Source organism: Aquarana catesbeiana, linkage group LG01, assembly GCF_042186555.1.
Source record: "Aquarana catesbeiana isolate 2022-GZ linkage group LG01, ASM4218655v1, whole genome shotgun sequence".
Lineage (NCBI taxonomy): Eukaryota > Metazoa > Chordata > Amphibia > Anura > Ranidae > Aquarana > Aquarana catesbeiana.
Genome location: NC_133324.1, coordinates 794759162 through 794773983, shown reverse-complemented (window position 1 = coordinate 794773983; position 14822 = coordinate 794759162). Strand labels below are relative to the sequence as shown.

Sequence of the window (14822 nt, the reverse complement as noted above, 5' to 3'; positions counted from 1 at the left end):
TCTGTATGCCTCAGGTGATCCCTGTAAAATCATCTCTTCAGGGTAGTCTTTCCTGCCATTTCCTAATAAGTGAGCTTTTCCTTTCTCCACCAACTCATCAACGGTACAAATACTGCTACTTAACATGAACTCCAGTTCCCACCTAAAGATCAACAGATCTAGCACTAAGGCACATGCCCAAGTAGGTAAATTTCAATCTTAAACTGTATCTGGACCAGATCTTGAGCTCATCCCTATTATTTAGTGGCAACCTTTATTCAAATGAGTTTATTTGCTACGTCTTGGGTACTTCCTCAGGCAAGGTCCTCACACAATATCTCTGTGGTGCAATGGATAGCGCATTGGACTTCTAGTTGATGTAGTAATTCAAAGGTTGTGGGTTTGAATCCCACCAGAGTCGGTTTTATATAGTCCTTCGTCATAGTGGTGCTGCTCTAATGCTTTATAAAGAAATGGATTCCATTCATACATGAGCTGTACTGAAGTGGCTTTGCCTTACAAGTTAATGATAGCACCTAGTGGTTCAGGCTTCTCTTGAGACTTGATAAAAGACAAATTGGAGGGTACGCTGTGCAATTCAGAGCAAAGAGAGGGAATAGTAAACTAACCTGCATTCTATTGTTCCCTTCCCTCATGCCACGTGCAAGCTTTAATTCTTTACTATGCCCTCTTTTGTCAGCCCCACAACCATTTACTGTCCTAATCTCTCTACCTTCACTTCAATAAGAATTCCAAAGAATGCCCCATTTTAAGCAATGACACCACCAAACTTCCACTGGATTCCATTCATAAATGAGCTGTAGTGAAATTGATTTGCTATACAAGTTAATGATAGCACCTAGTGGTTCCGGCTTCTCTTGAGATTTGATAAAAGACAAATTGGAGGGTACGCTGTGCAATTCAGAGCAAAGAGAGGGAATACTAAACTAACCTGCATTCTATTGTTCCCTTCCCTCATGCCAGGTGCAAGCTGTAATTCTTTACTATGTCCTCTTTCTTTTGTCAACCCCACAACCATTTACTGTCCAAATCTCGCTACCTTCACCTCAATAAAAATTTCAAAGAATGCCCCATTTTAACCAATGACACCACCAATCTTCGACTTCATTCCCGTGATTTCTCTCTCCTTGAATTTCGCAACTCCATATTCTTTGGCCTGCCTCTAAACAGACCATTCCCCCTTCAGTCTATCTGATATGTTGCTGCCAGTCTTATCCCCCTTACCAGCCAATTACTAGAAGAGGTGTCAGCTACCCGCTCTCTGCCAATCTCTCCCTGGCTTCAGTTCGCCCACCAAATTAAATTCAAAATACTAAGGACATAAAAAGCTTCCCACAACTCTTCCCCTAGCTACATCATTAACCTTATCAGATAGTATCAAACAAACTACCCTGTTTTCTGCTTCCAAGAACTCCTGTTCTCTAGCTCCCTCAACACTTCCTTCCATGCTGGCCTCTGGGATATCCCCAGGGGCTCTCCCATGCTCTCAAATTCCGTACTCCAATCTATATGGCTATTTCCCACTCTGTATGCCTCAGGTGATCCCTGGAAAATCATCTCTTCAGGGTAGTCTTTCCTGCCATTACCTAATAAGTGAGCTTTTCCTTTCTCCACCAACTCATCAACGGTACAAATACTGCTACTTAACATGAACTCCGGTTCCCACCTAAAGATCAACAGATCTAGCACTAAGGCACATGCCCAAATAGGTAAATTTCAATCTTAAACTGTATCTGGACCAGATCTTGAGCTCATCCCTATTATTTAGTGGCAACCTTTATTCAAATGAGTTTATTTGCTACGTCTTGGGCACTTCCTCAGGCTAGGTCCTCACTCAATGTCCTCAGAAAGGGCTCTGTGGCGCAATGGATAGCGCATTGGACTTCTAGTTGAGGTAGCAATTCAAAGGTTGTGGGTTCGAATCCCACCAGAGTAGGTTTTATATAGTCCTTCGTCATAGTGGTGCTGCTCTAATGTTTTATAAAGAAATGGATTCCATTCATAAATGAGCTGTACTGAAGTGGATTTGCCTTACAAGTTAATGATAGCACCTAGTGGTTCAGGCTTCTCTTGAGACTTGATAAAAGACAAATTGGAGGGTACGCTGTGCAATTCAGAGCAAAGAGAGGGAATACTAAACTAACCTGCATTCTATTGTTCCCTTCCCTCATGCCACGTGCAAGCTGTAATTCTTTACTATGCCCTCTTTTGTCAGCCCCACAACCATTTACTGTCCTAATATCGCTACCTTCACTTCAATAAGAATTCCAAAGAATGCCCCATTTTAAAAAATGACACCACCAAGCTTCCACTGGATTCCATTCATAAATGAGCTGTAGTGAAGTTGATTTGCTATACAAGTTAATGATAGCACCTAGTGGTTCCGGCTTCTCTTGAGATTTGATAAAAGGCAAATTGGAGGGTACGCTGTGCAATTCAGAGCAAAGAGAGGGAATACTAAACTAACCTGCATTCTATTGTTCCCTTCCCTCATGCCAGGTGCAAGCTGTAATTCTTTACTATGTCCTCTTTTGTCAGCCCCACAACCATTTACTGTCCAAATCTCTCTACCTTCACCTCAATAAAAATTTCAAAGAATGCCCCATTTTAACCAATGACAACACCAATCTTCCACTTCATTCCCGTGATTTCTCTCTCCTTGAATTTCGCAACTCCGTATTCTTTGGCCTGCCTCTAAACAGACCATTCCCCCTTCAGTCTATCTGATATGTTGCTGCCAGTCTTATCCCCCTTACCAGCCAATTACTAGAAGAGGTGTCAGCCACCCACTCTCTGCCAATCTCTCCCTGGCTTCAGTTCGCCCACCAAATCAAATTCAAAATACTAAGGACATAAAAAGCTTCCCACAACTAAATGAGCTGTAGTGAAGTTGATTTGCTATACAAGGTAATGATAGCACCTAGTGGTTCCGGCTTCTCTTGAGATTTGATAAAAGACAAATTGGAGGGTACGCTGTGCAATTCAGAGCAAAGAGAGGGAATACTAAACTAACCTGCATTCTATTGTTCCCTTCCCTCATGCCAGGTGCAAGCTGTAATTCTTTACTATGTCCTCTTTTGTCAGCCCCACAACCATTTACTGTCCAAATATCGCTACCTTCACCTCAATAAAAATTTCAAAGAATGCCCCATTTTAACCAATGACACCACCAATCTTCCACTTCATTCCCATGATTTCTCTCTCCTTGAATTTCGCAACTCCGTATTCTTTGGCCTGCCTCTAAACAGACCATTCCCTCTTCAGTCTATCTGATATGTTGCTGCCAGTCTTATCCCCCTTACCAGCCATTTACTAGCAGAGGTTTCAGCCACCCGCTCTCTGCCAATCACTCCCTGGCTTCAGTTCGCCCACCAAATCAAATTCAAAATACTAAGGACATAAAAAGCTTCCCACAACTCTGCTCCTAGATACATCATTAACCTTATCAGATAGTATCAAACAAACTACCCTGTTTTCTGCTTCCAAGAACTCCTGTTCGCTAGCTCCCTCAACACTTCCTTCCATGCTGGCCTCTGGGATATCCCCAGGGGCTCTCCCATGCTCTCAAATTCCCTACTCCAATCTATATGGCTATTTCCCACTCTGTATGCCTCAGGTGATCCCTGGAAAATCATCTCTTCAGGGTAGTCTTTCCTGCCATTTCCTAATAAGTGAGCTTTTCCTTTCTCCACCAATCCATCAACGGTACAAATACTACTACTTAACATGAACTTCGGTTCCCACCTAAAGATCAACAGATCTAGCACTAAGGCACATGCCCAAGTAGGAAAATGTCAATCTTAAACTGTATCTGGACCAGATCTTGAGCTCATCCCTATTATTTAGTGGCAACCTTTATTCAAATGAGTTTATTTGCTACGTCTTGGGTACTTCCTCAGGCAAGGTCCTCACACAATGTCTCTGTGGCGCAATGGATAGCGCATTGGACTTCTAGTTGAGGTAGTAATTCAAAGGTTGTGGGTTCGAATCCCACCAGAGTCGGTTTTATATAGTCCTTCGTCATAGTGGTGCTGCTCTAATGCTTTATAAAGAAATAGATTCCATTCATAAATGAGCTGTACTGAAGTGGATTTGCCTTACAAGTTAATGATAGCACCTAGTGGTTCAGGCTTCTCTTGAGACTTGGTAAAAGACAAATTGGAGGGTACGCTGTGCAATTCAGAGCAAAGAGAGGGAATAGTAAACTAACCTGCATTCTATTGTTCCCTTCCCTCATGCCACGTGCAAGCTGTAATTCTTTACTATGCCCTCTTTTGTCAGCCCCACAACCATTTACTGTCCTAATCTCGCTACCTTCACTTCAATAAGAATTCCAAAGAATGCCCCATTTTAAAAAATGACACCACCAAGCTGCCACTGGATTACATTCATAAATGAGCTGTAGTGAAATTGATTTGCTATACAAGTTAATGATAGCACCTAGTGGTTCCGGCTTCTCTTGAGATTTGATAAAAGGCAAATTGGAGGGTACGCTGTGCAATTCAGAGCAAAGAGAGGGAATACTAAACTAACCTGCATTCTATTGTTCCCTTCCCTCATGCCAGGTGCAAGCTGTAATTCTTTACTATGTCCTCTTTTGTCAGCCCCACAACCATTTACTGTCCAAATATCGCTACCTTCACCTCAATAAAAATTTCAAAGAATGCCCCATTTTAACCAATGACACCACCAATCTTCCACTTCATTCCCGTGATTTCTCTCTCCTTGAATTTCGCAACTCCGTATTCTTTGGCCTGCCTCTAAACAGACCATTCCCCCTTCAGTCTATCTGATATGTTGCTGCAAGTCTTATCCCCCTTACCAGCCAATTACTAGCAGAGGTGTCAGCCACCCGCTCTCTGCCAATCACTCCCTGGTTTCAGTTCGCCCACCAAATCAAATTCAAAATACTAAGGACATAAAAAGCTTCCCACAACTCTGCCCCTAGATACATCATTAACCTTATCAGATAGTATCAAACAAACTACCCTGTTTTCTGCTTCCAAGAACTCCTGTTCGCTAGCTCCCTCAACACTTCCTTCCATGCTGGCCTCTGGGATATCCCCAGGGGCTCTCCCATCCTCTCAAATTCCCTACTCCAATCTATATGGCTATTTCCCACTCTGTATGCCTCAGGTGATCCCTGTAAAATCATCTCTTCAGGGTAGTCTTTCCTGCCATTTCCTAATAAGTGAGCTTTTCCTTTCTCCACCAACTCATCAACGGTACAAATACTGCTACTTAACATGAACTCCAGTTCCCACCTAAAGATCAACAGATCTAGCACTAAGGCACATGCCCAAGTAGGTAAATTTCAATCTTAAACTGTATCTGGACCAGATCTTGAGCTCATCCCTATTATTTAGTGGCAACCTTTATTCAAATGAGTTTATTTGCTACGTCTTGGGTACTTCCTCAGGCAAGGTCCTCACACAATATCTCTGTGGTGCAATGGATAGCGCATTGGACTTCTAGTTGATGTAGTAATTCAAAGGTTGTGGGTTTGAATCCCACCAGAGTCGGTTTTATATAGTCCTTCGTCATAGTGGTGCTGCTCTAATGCTTTATAAAGAAATGGATTCCATTCATACATGAGCTGTACTGAAGTGGCTTTGCCTTACAAGTTAATGATAGCACCTAGTGGTTCAGGCTTCTCTTGAGACTTGATAAAAGACAAATTGGAGGGTACGCTGTGCAATTCAGAGCAAAGAGAGGGAATAGTAAACTAACCTGCATTCTATTGTTCCCTTCCCTCATGCCACGTGCAAGCTTTAATTCTTTACTATGCCCTCTTTTGTCAGCCCCACAACCATTTACTGTCCTAATCTCGCTACCTTCACTTCAATAAGAATTCCAAAGAATGTCCCATTTTAAGCAATGACACCACCAAACTTCCACTGGATTCCATTCATAAATGAGCTGTAGTGAAATTGATTTGCTATACAAGTTAATGATAGCACCTAGTGGTTCCGGCTTCTCTTGAGATTTGATAAAAGACAAATTGGAGGGTACGCTGTGCAATTCAGAGCAAAGAGAGGGAATACTAAACTAACCTGCATTCTATTGTTCCCTTCCCTCATGCCAGGTGCAAGCTGTAATTCTTTACTATGTCCTCTTTCTTTTGTCAACCCCACAACCATTTACTGTCCAAATCTCGCTACCTTCACCTCAATAAAAATTTCAAAGAATGCCCCATTTTAACCAATGACACCACCAATCTTCGACTTCATTCCCGTGATTTCTCTCTCCTTGAATTTCGCAACTCCATATTCTTTGGCCTGCCTCTAAACAGACCATTCCCCCTTCAGTCTATCTGATATGTTGCTGCCAGTCTTATCCCCCTTACCAGCCAATTACTAGAAGAGGTGTCAGCTACCCGCTCTCTGCCAATCTCTCCCTGGCTTCAGTTCGCCCACCAAATTAAATTCAAAATACTAAGGACATAAAAAGCTTCCCACAACTCTTCCCCTAGCTACATCATTAACCTTATCAGATAGTATCAAACAAACTACCCTGTTTTCTGCTTCCAAGAACTCCTGTTCTCTAGCTCCCTCAACACTTCCTTCCATGCTGGCCTCTGGGATATCCCCAGGGGCTCTCCCATGCTCTCAAATTCCGTACTCCAATCTATATGGCTATTTCCCACTCTGTATGCCTCAGGTGATCCCTGGAAAATCATCTCTTCAGGGTAGTCTTTCCTGCCATTACCTAATAAGTGAGCTTTTCCTTTCTCCACCAACTCATCAACGGTACAAATACTGCTACTTAACATGAACTCCGGTTCCCACCTAAAGATCAACAGATCTAGCACTAAGGCACATGCCCAAATAGGTAAATTTCAATCTTAAACTGTATCTGGACCAGATCTTGAGCTCATCCCTATTATTTAGTGGCAACCTTTATTCAAATGAGTTTATTTGCTACGTCTTGGGCACTTCCTCAGGCTAGGTCCTCACTCAATGTCCTCAGAAAGGGCTCTGTGGCGCAATGGATAGCGCATTGGACTTCTAGTTGAGGTAGCAATTCAAAGGTTGTGGGTTCGAATCCCACCAGAGTAGGTTTTATATAGTCCTTCGTCATAGTGGTGCTGCTCTAATGTTTTATAAAGAAATGGATTCCATTCATAAATGAGCTGTACTGAAGTGGATTTGCCTTACAAGTTAATGATAGCACCTAGTGGTTCAGGCTTCTCTTGAGACTTGATAAAAGACAAATTGGAGGGTACGCTGTGCAATTCAGAGCAAAGAGAGGGAATAGTAAACTAACCTGCATTCTATTGTTCCCTTCCCTCATGCCACGTGCAAGCTGTAATTCTTTACTATGCCCTCTTTTGTCAGCCCCACAACCATTTACTGTCCTAATATCGCTACCTTCACTTCAATAAGAATTCCAAAGAATGCCCCATTTTAAAAAATGACACCACCAAGCTTCCACTGGATTCCATTCATAAATGAGCTGTAGTGAAGTTGATTTGCTATACAAGTTAATGATAGCACCTAGTGGTTCCGGCTTCTCTTGAGATTTGATAAAAGGCAAATTGGAGGGTACGCTGTGCAATTCAGAGCAAAGAGAGGGAATACTAAACTAACCTGCATTCTATTGTTCCCTTCCCTCATGCCAGGTGCAAGCTGTAATTCTTTACTATGTCCTCTTTTGTCAGCCCCACAACCATTTACTGTCCAAATCTCTCTACCTTCACCTCAATAAAAATTTCAAAGAATGCCCCATTTTAACCAATGACAACACCAATCTTCCACTTCATTCCCGTGATTTCTCTCTCCTTGAATTTCGTAACTCCGTATTCTTTGGCCTGCCTCTAAACAGACCATTCCCCCTTCAGTCTATCTGATATGTTGCTGCCAGTCTTATCCCCCTTACCAGCCAATTACTAGAAGAGGTGTCAGCCACCCGCTCTCTGCCAATCTCTCCCTGGCTTCAGTTCGCCCACCAAATCAAATTCAAAATACTAAGGACATAAAAAGCTTCCCACAACTAAATGAGCTGTAGTGAAGTTGATTTGCTATACAAGGTAATGATAGCACCTAGTGGTTCCGGCTTCTCTTGAGATTTGATAAAAGACAAATTGGAGGGTACGCTGTGCAATTCAGAGCAAAGAGAGGGAATACTAAACTAACCTGCATTCTATTGTTCCCTTCCCTCATGCCAGGTGCAAGCTGTAATTCTTTACTATGTCCTCTTTTGTCAGCCCCACAACCATTTACTGTCCAAATATCGCTACCTTCACCTCAATAAAAATTTCAAAGAATGCCCCATTTTAACCAATGACACCACCAATCTTCCACTTCATTCCCATGATTTCTCTCTCCTTGAATTTCGCAACTCCGTATTCTTTGGCCTGCCTCTAAACAGACCATTCCCTCTTCAGTCTATCTGATATGTTGCTGCCAGTCTTATCCCCCTTACCAGCCATTTACTAGCAGAGGTTTCAGCCACCCGCTCTCTGCCAATCACTCCCTGGCTTCAGTTCGCCCACCAAATCAAATTCAAAATACTAAGGACATAAAAAGCTTCCCACAACTCTGCTCCTAGATACATCATTAACCTTATCAGATAGTATCAAACAAACTACCCTGTTTTCTGCTTCCAAGAACTCCTGTTCGCTAGCTCCCTCAACACTTCCTTCCATGCTGGCCTCTGGGATATCCCCAGGGGCTCTCCCATGCTCTCAAATTCCCTACTCCAATCTATATGGCTATTTCCCACTCTGTATGCCTCAGGTGATCCCTGGAAAATCATCTCTTCAGGGTAGTCTTTCCTGCCATTTCCTAATAAGTGAGCTTTTCCTTTCTCCACCAATCCATCAACGGTACAAATACTACTACTTAACATGAACTTCGGTTCCCACCTAAAGATCAACAGATCTAGCACTAAGGCACATGCCCAAGTAGGAAAATTTCAATCTTAAACTGTATCTGGACCAGATCTTGAGCTCATCCCTATTATTTAGTGGCAACCTTTATTCAAATGAGTTTATTTGCTACGTCTTGGGTACTTCCTCAGGCAAGGTCTTCACACAATGTCCTCAGAGAGGGCTCTGTGGCGCAATGGATAGCGCATTGGACTTCTAGTTGATGCAGTAATTCAAAGGTTGTGGGTTCGAATCCCACCAGAGTCGGTTTTATATAGTCCTTCGTCATAGTGGTGCTGCTCTAATGCTTTATAAAGAAATGGATTCCATTCATACATGAGCTGTACTGAAGTGGATTTGCCTTACAAGTTAATGATAGCACCTAGTGGTTCAGGCTTCTCTTGAGACTTGATAAAAGACAAATTGGAGGGTACGCTGTGCAATTCAGAGCAAAGAGAGGGAATAGTAAACTAACCTGCATTCTATTGTTCCCTTCCCTCATGCCACGTGCAAGCTGTAATTCTTTACTATGCCCTCTTTTGTCAGCCCCACAACCATTTACTGTCCTAATCTCGCTACCTTCACTTCAATAAGAATTCCAAAGAATGCCCCATTTTAAGCAATGACACCACCAAACTTCCACTGGATTCCATTCATAAATGAGCTGTAGTGAAATTGATTTGCTATACAAGTTAAGGATAGCACCTAGTGGTTCCGGCTTCTCTTGAGATTTGATAAAAGACAAATTGGAGGGTACGCTGTGCAATTCAGAGCAAAGAGAGGGAATACTAAACTAACCTGCATTCTATTGTTCCCTTCCCTCATGCCAGGTGCAAGCTGTAATTCTTTACTATGTCCTCTTTCTTTTGTCAGCCCCACAACCATTTACTGTCCAAATCTCGCTACCTTCACCTCAATAAAAATTTCAAAGAATGCCCCATTTTAACCAATGACACCACCAATCTTCCACTTCATTCCCGTGATTTCTCTCTCCTTGAATTTCGCAACTCCGTATTCTTTGGCCTGCCTCTAAACAGACCATTCCCCCTTCAGTCTATCTGATATGTTGCTGCCAGTCTTATCCCCCTTACCAGCCAATTACTAGAAGAGGTGTCAGCTACCCGCTCTCTGCCAATCTCTCCCTGGCTTCAGTTCGCCCACCAAATTAAATTCAAAATACTAAGGACATAAAAAGCTTCCCACAACTCTTCCCCTAGCTACATCATTAACCTTATCAGATAGTATCAAACAAACTACCCTGTTTTCTGCTTCCAAGAACTCCTGTTCGCTAGCTCCCTCAACACTTCCTTCCATGCTGACCTCTGGGATATCCCCAGGGGCTCTCCCATGCTCTCAAATTCCGTACTCCAATCTATATGGCTATTTCCCACTCTGTATGCCTCAGGTGATCCCTGGAAAATCATCTCTTCAGGGTAGTCTTTCCTGCCATTACCTAATAAGTGAGCTTTTCCTTTCTCCACCAACTCATCAACGGTACAAATACTGCTACTTAACATGAACTCCGGTTCCCACCTAAAGATCAACAGATCTAGCACTAAGGCACATGCCCAAATAGGTAAATTTCAATCTTAAACTGTATCTGGACCAGATCTTGAGCTCATCCCTATTATTTAGTGGCAACCTTTATTCAAATGAGTTTATTTGCTACGACTTGGGTACTTCCTCAGGCAAGGTCCTCAAACAATGTCATCAGAGAGAGCTCTGTGGCGCAATGGATAGCGCATTGGACTTCTAGGAGATGTAGTAATTCAAAGGTTGTGGTTTCTTGTCCCACCAGAGTTGGTTTTATATAGTCCTTCGTCATAGTGGTGTTGCTCTAATGCTTTATAAAGAAATGGATTCCATTCATAAATGAGCTGTAGTGAAGTTGATTTGCTATACAAGTTAATGATAGCACCTAGTGGTTCCGGCTTCTCTTTAGATTTGATAAAAGACAAATTGGAGGATGCATTGTGCAATTCAGAGCAAAGAAAGGGAATACTAAACTAACCTGCATTCTATTGTTCCCTTCCCTCATGCCAGGTGCAAGCTGTAATTCTTTACTATGTCCTCTTTTGTCAGCCCCACAACCATTTACTGTCCAAATATCGCTACCTTCACCTCAATAAAAATTTCAAAGAATGCCCCATTTTAACCAATGACACCACCAATCTTCCACTTCATTCCCGTGATTTCTCTCTCCTTGAATTTCGCAACTCCGTATTCTTTGGCCTGCCTCTAAACAGACCATTCCCCCTTCAGTCTATCTGATATGTTGCTGCCAGTCTTATCCCCCTTACCAGCCAATTACTAGCAGAGGTGTCAGCCACCCGCTCTCTGCCAATCACTCCCTGGTTTCAGTTCGCCCACCAAATCAAATTCAAAATACTAAGGACATAAAAAGCTTCCCACAACTCTGCCCCTAGATACATCATTAACCTTATCAGATAGTATCAAACAAACTACCCTGTTTTCTGCTTCCAAGAACTCCTGTTCGCTAGCTCCCTCAACACTTCCTTCCATGCTGGCCTCTGGGATATCCCCAGGGGCTCTCCCATCCTCTCAAATTCCCTACTCCAATCTATATGGCTATTTCCCACTCTGTATGCCTCAGGTGATCCCTGTAAAATCATCTCTTCAGGGTAGTCTTTCCTGCCATTTCCTAATAAGTGAGCTTTTCCTTTCTCCACCAACTCATCAACGGTACAAATACTGCTACTTAACATGAACTCCAGTTCCCACCTAAAGATCAACAGATCTAGCACTAAGGCACATGCCCAAGTAGGTAAATTTCAATCTTAAACTGTATCTGGACCAGATCTTGAGCTCATCCCTATTATTTAGTGGCAACCTTTATTCAAATGAGTTTATTTGCTACGTCTTGGGTACTTCCTCAGGCAAGGTCCTCACACAATGTCTCTGTGGCGCAATGGATAGCGCATTGGACTTCTAGTTGATGTAGTAATTCAAAGGTTGTGGGTTTGAATCCCACCAGAGTCGGTTTTATATAGTCCTTCGTCATAGTGGTGCTGCTCTAATGCTTTATAAAGAAATAGATTCCATTCATAAATGAGCTGTACTGAAGTGGATTTGCCTTACAAGTTAATGATAGCACCTAGTGGTTCAGGCTTCTCTTGAGACTTGGTAAAAGACAAATTGGAGGGTACGCTGTGCAATTCAGAGCAAAGAGAGGGAATAGTAAACTAACCTGCATTCTATTGTTCCCTTCCCTCATGCCACGTGCAAGCTGTAATTCTTTACTATGCCCTCTTTTGTCAGCCCCACAACCATTTACTGTCCTAATCTCGCTACCTTCACTTCAATAAAAATTTCAAAGAATGCCCCATTTTAACCAATGACACCACCAATCTTCCACTTCATTCCCGTGATTTCTCTCTCCTTGAATTTCGCCACTCCGTATTCTTTGGCCTGCCTCTAAACAGACCATTCCCCCTTCAGTCTATCTGATATGTTGCTGCAAGTCTTATCCCCCTTACCAGCCAATTACTAGCAGAGGTGTCAGCCACCCGCTCTCTGCCAATCACTCCCTGGTTTCAGTTCGCCCACCAAATCAAATTCAAAATACTAAGGACATAAAAAGCTTCCCACAACTCTGCCCCTAGATACATCATTAACCTTATCAGATAGTATCAAACAAACTACCCTGTTTTCTGCTTCCAAGAACTCCTGTTCGCTAGCTCCCTCAACACTTCCTTCCATGCTGGCCTCTGGGATATCCCCAGGGGCTCTCCCATCCTCTCAAATTCCCTACTCCAATCTATATGGCTATTTCCCACTCTGTATGCCTCAGGTGATCCCTGTAAAATCATCTCTTCAGGGTAGTCTTTCCTGCCATTTCCTAATAAGTGAGCTTTTCCTTTCTCCACCAACTCATCAACGGTACAAATACTGCTACTTAACATGAACTCCAGTTCCCACCTAAAGATCAACAGATCTAGCACTAAGGCACATGCCCAAGTAGGTAAATTTCAATCTTAAACTGTATCTGGACCAGATCTTGAGCTCATCCCTATTATTTAGTGGCAACCTTTATTCAAATGAGTTTATTTGCTACGTCTTGGGTACTTCCTCAGGCAAGGTCCTCACACAATATCTCTGTGGTGCAATGGATAGCGCATTGGACTTCTAGTTGATGTAGTAATTCAAAGGTTGTGGGTTTGAATCCCACCAGAGTCGGTTTTATATAGTCCTTCGTCATAGTGGTGCTGCTCTAATGCTTTATAAAGAAATGGATTCCATTCATACATGAGCTGTACTGAAGTGGCTTTGCCTTACAAGTTAATGATAGCACCTAGTGGTTCAGGCTTCTCTTGAGACTTGATAAAAGACAAATTGGAGGGTACGCTGTGCAATTCAGAGCAAAGAGAGGGAATAGTAAACTAACCTGCATTCTATTGTTCCCTTCCCTCATGCCACGTGCAAGCTTTAATTCTTTACTATGCCCTCTTTTGTCAGCCCCACAACCATTTACTGTCCTAATCTCTCTACCTTCACTTCAATAAGAATTCCAAAGAATGCCCCATTTTAAGCAATGACACCACCAAACTTCCACTGGATTCCATTCATAAATGAGCTGTAGTGAAATTGATTTGCTATACAAGTTAATGATAGCACCTAGTGGTTCCGGCTTCTCTTGAGATTTGATAAAAGACAAATTGGAGGGTACGCTGTGCAATTCAGAGCAAAGAGAGGGAATACTAAACTAACCTGCATTCTATTGTTCCCTTCCCTCATGCCAGGTGCAAGCTGTAATTCTTTACTATGTCCTCTTTCTTTTGTCAACCCCACAACCATTTACTGTCCAAATCTCGCTACCTTCACCTCAATAAAAATTTCAAAGAATGCCCCATTTTAACCAATGACACCACCAATCTTCGACTTCATTCCCGTGATTTCTCTCTCCTTGAATTTCGCAACTCCATATTCTTTGGCCTGCCTCTAAACAGACCATTCCCCCTTCAGTCTATCTGATATGTTGCTGCCAGTCTTATCCCCCTTACCAGCCAATTACTAGAAGAGGTGTCAGCTACCCGCTCTCTGCCAATCTCTCCCTGGCTTCAGTTCGCCCACCAAATTAAATTCAAAATACTAAGGACATAAAAAGCTTCCCACAACTCTTCCCCTAGCTACATCATTAACCTTATCAGATAGTATCAAACAAACTACCCTGTTTTCTGCTTCCAAGAACTCCTGTTCTCTAGCTCCCTCAACACTTCCTTCCATGCTGGCCTCTGGGATATCCCCAGGGGCTCTCCCATGCTCTCAAATTCCGTACTCCAATCTATATGGCTATTTCCCACTCTGTATGCCTCAGGTGATCCCTGGAAAATCATCTCTTCAGGGTAGTCTTTCCTGCCATTACCTAATAAGTGAGCTTTTCCTTTCTCCACCAACTCATCAACGGTACAAATACTGCTACTTAACATGAACTCCGGTTCCCACCTAAAGATCAACAGATCTAGCACTAAGGCACATGCCCAAATAGGTAAATTTCAATCTTAAACTGTATCTGGACCAGATCTTGAGCTCATCCCTATTATTTAGTGGCAACCTTTATTCAAATGAGTTTATTTGCTACGTCTTGGGCACTTCCTCAGGCTAGGTCCTCACTCAATGTCCTCAGAAAGGGCTCTGTGGCGCAATGGATAGCGCATTGGACTTCTAGTTGAGGTAGCAATTCAAAGGTTGTGGGTTCGAATCCCACCAGAGTAGGTTTTATATAGTCCTTCGTCATAGTGGTGCTGCTCTAATGTTTTATAAAGAAATGGATTCCATTCATAAATGAGCTGTACTGAAGTGGATTTGCCTTACAAGTTAATGATAGCACCTAGTGGTTCAGGCTTCTCTTGAGACTTGATAAAAGACAAATTGGAGGGTACGCTGTGCAATTCAGAGCAAAGAGAGGGAATACTAAACTAACCTGCATTCTATT

At 42.6% G+C, this 14822-nt stretch overlaps 6 non-coding genes across 6 annotated transcripts; all 6 read left to right on the top strand.

The window, feature by feature from the left end:
• Positions 1 to 1851: 1851 nt before the first annotated feature.
• On the top strand, positions 1852 to 1936 carry TRNAR-UCU (transfer RNA arginine (anticodon UCU)). Its single transcript is given in 2 exon segments — positions 1852 to 1888; positions 1901 to 1936. It is a non-coding gene; the product is annotated as a tRNA-Arg (tRNA).
• A 1981-nt stretch (positions 1937 to 3917) lies between these two features.
• Positions 3918 to 4002, top strand: TRNAR-UCU (transfer RNA arginine (anticodon UCU)). Its single transcript is given in 2 exon segments — positions 3918 to 3954; positions 3967 to 4002. It is a non-coding gene; the product is annotated as a tRNA-Arg (tRNA).
• A 2971-nt stretch (positions 4003 to 6973) lies between these two features.
• TRNAR-UCU (transfer RNA arginine (anticodon UCU)) lies at positions 6974 to 7058 on the top strand. Its single transcript is given in 2 exon segments — positions 6974 to 7010; positions 7023 to 7058. It is a non-coding gene; the product is annotated as a tRNA-Arg (tRNA).
• Positions 7059 to 9051: 1993 nt separating this feature from the next.
• On the top strand, positions 9052 to 9136 carry TRNAR-UCU (transfer RNA arginine (anticodon UCU)). The gene is given in 2 exon segments: positions 9052 to 9088; positions 9101 to 9136. It is a non-coding gene; the product is annotated as a tRNA-Arg (tRNA).
• A 2648-nt stretch (positions 9137 to 11784) lies between these two features.
• On the top strand, positions 11785 to 11869 carry TRNAR-UCU (transfer RNA arginine (anticodon UCU)). Its single transcript is given in 2 exon segments — positions 11785 to 11821; positions 11834 to 11869. It is a non-coding gene; the product is annotated as a tRNA-Arg (tRNA).
• Positions 11870 to 14517: 2648 nt separating this feature from the next.
• Positions 14518 to 14602, top strand: TRNAR-UCU (transfer RNA arginine (anticodon UCU)). Its single transcript is given in 2 exon segments — positions 14518 to 14554; positions 14567 to 14602. It is a non-coding gene; the product is annotated as a tRNA-Arg (tRNA).
• Positions 14603 to 14822: the final 220 nt, after the last annotated feature.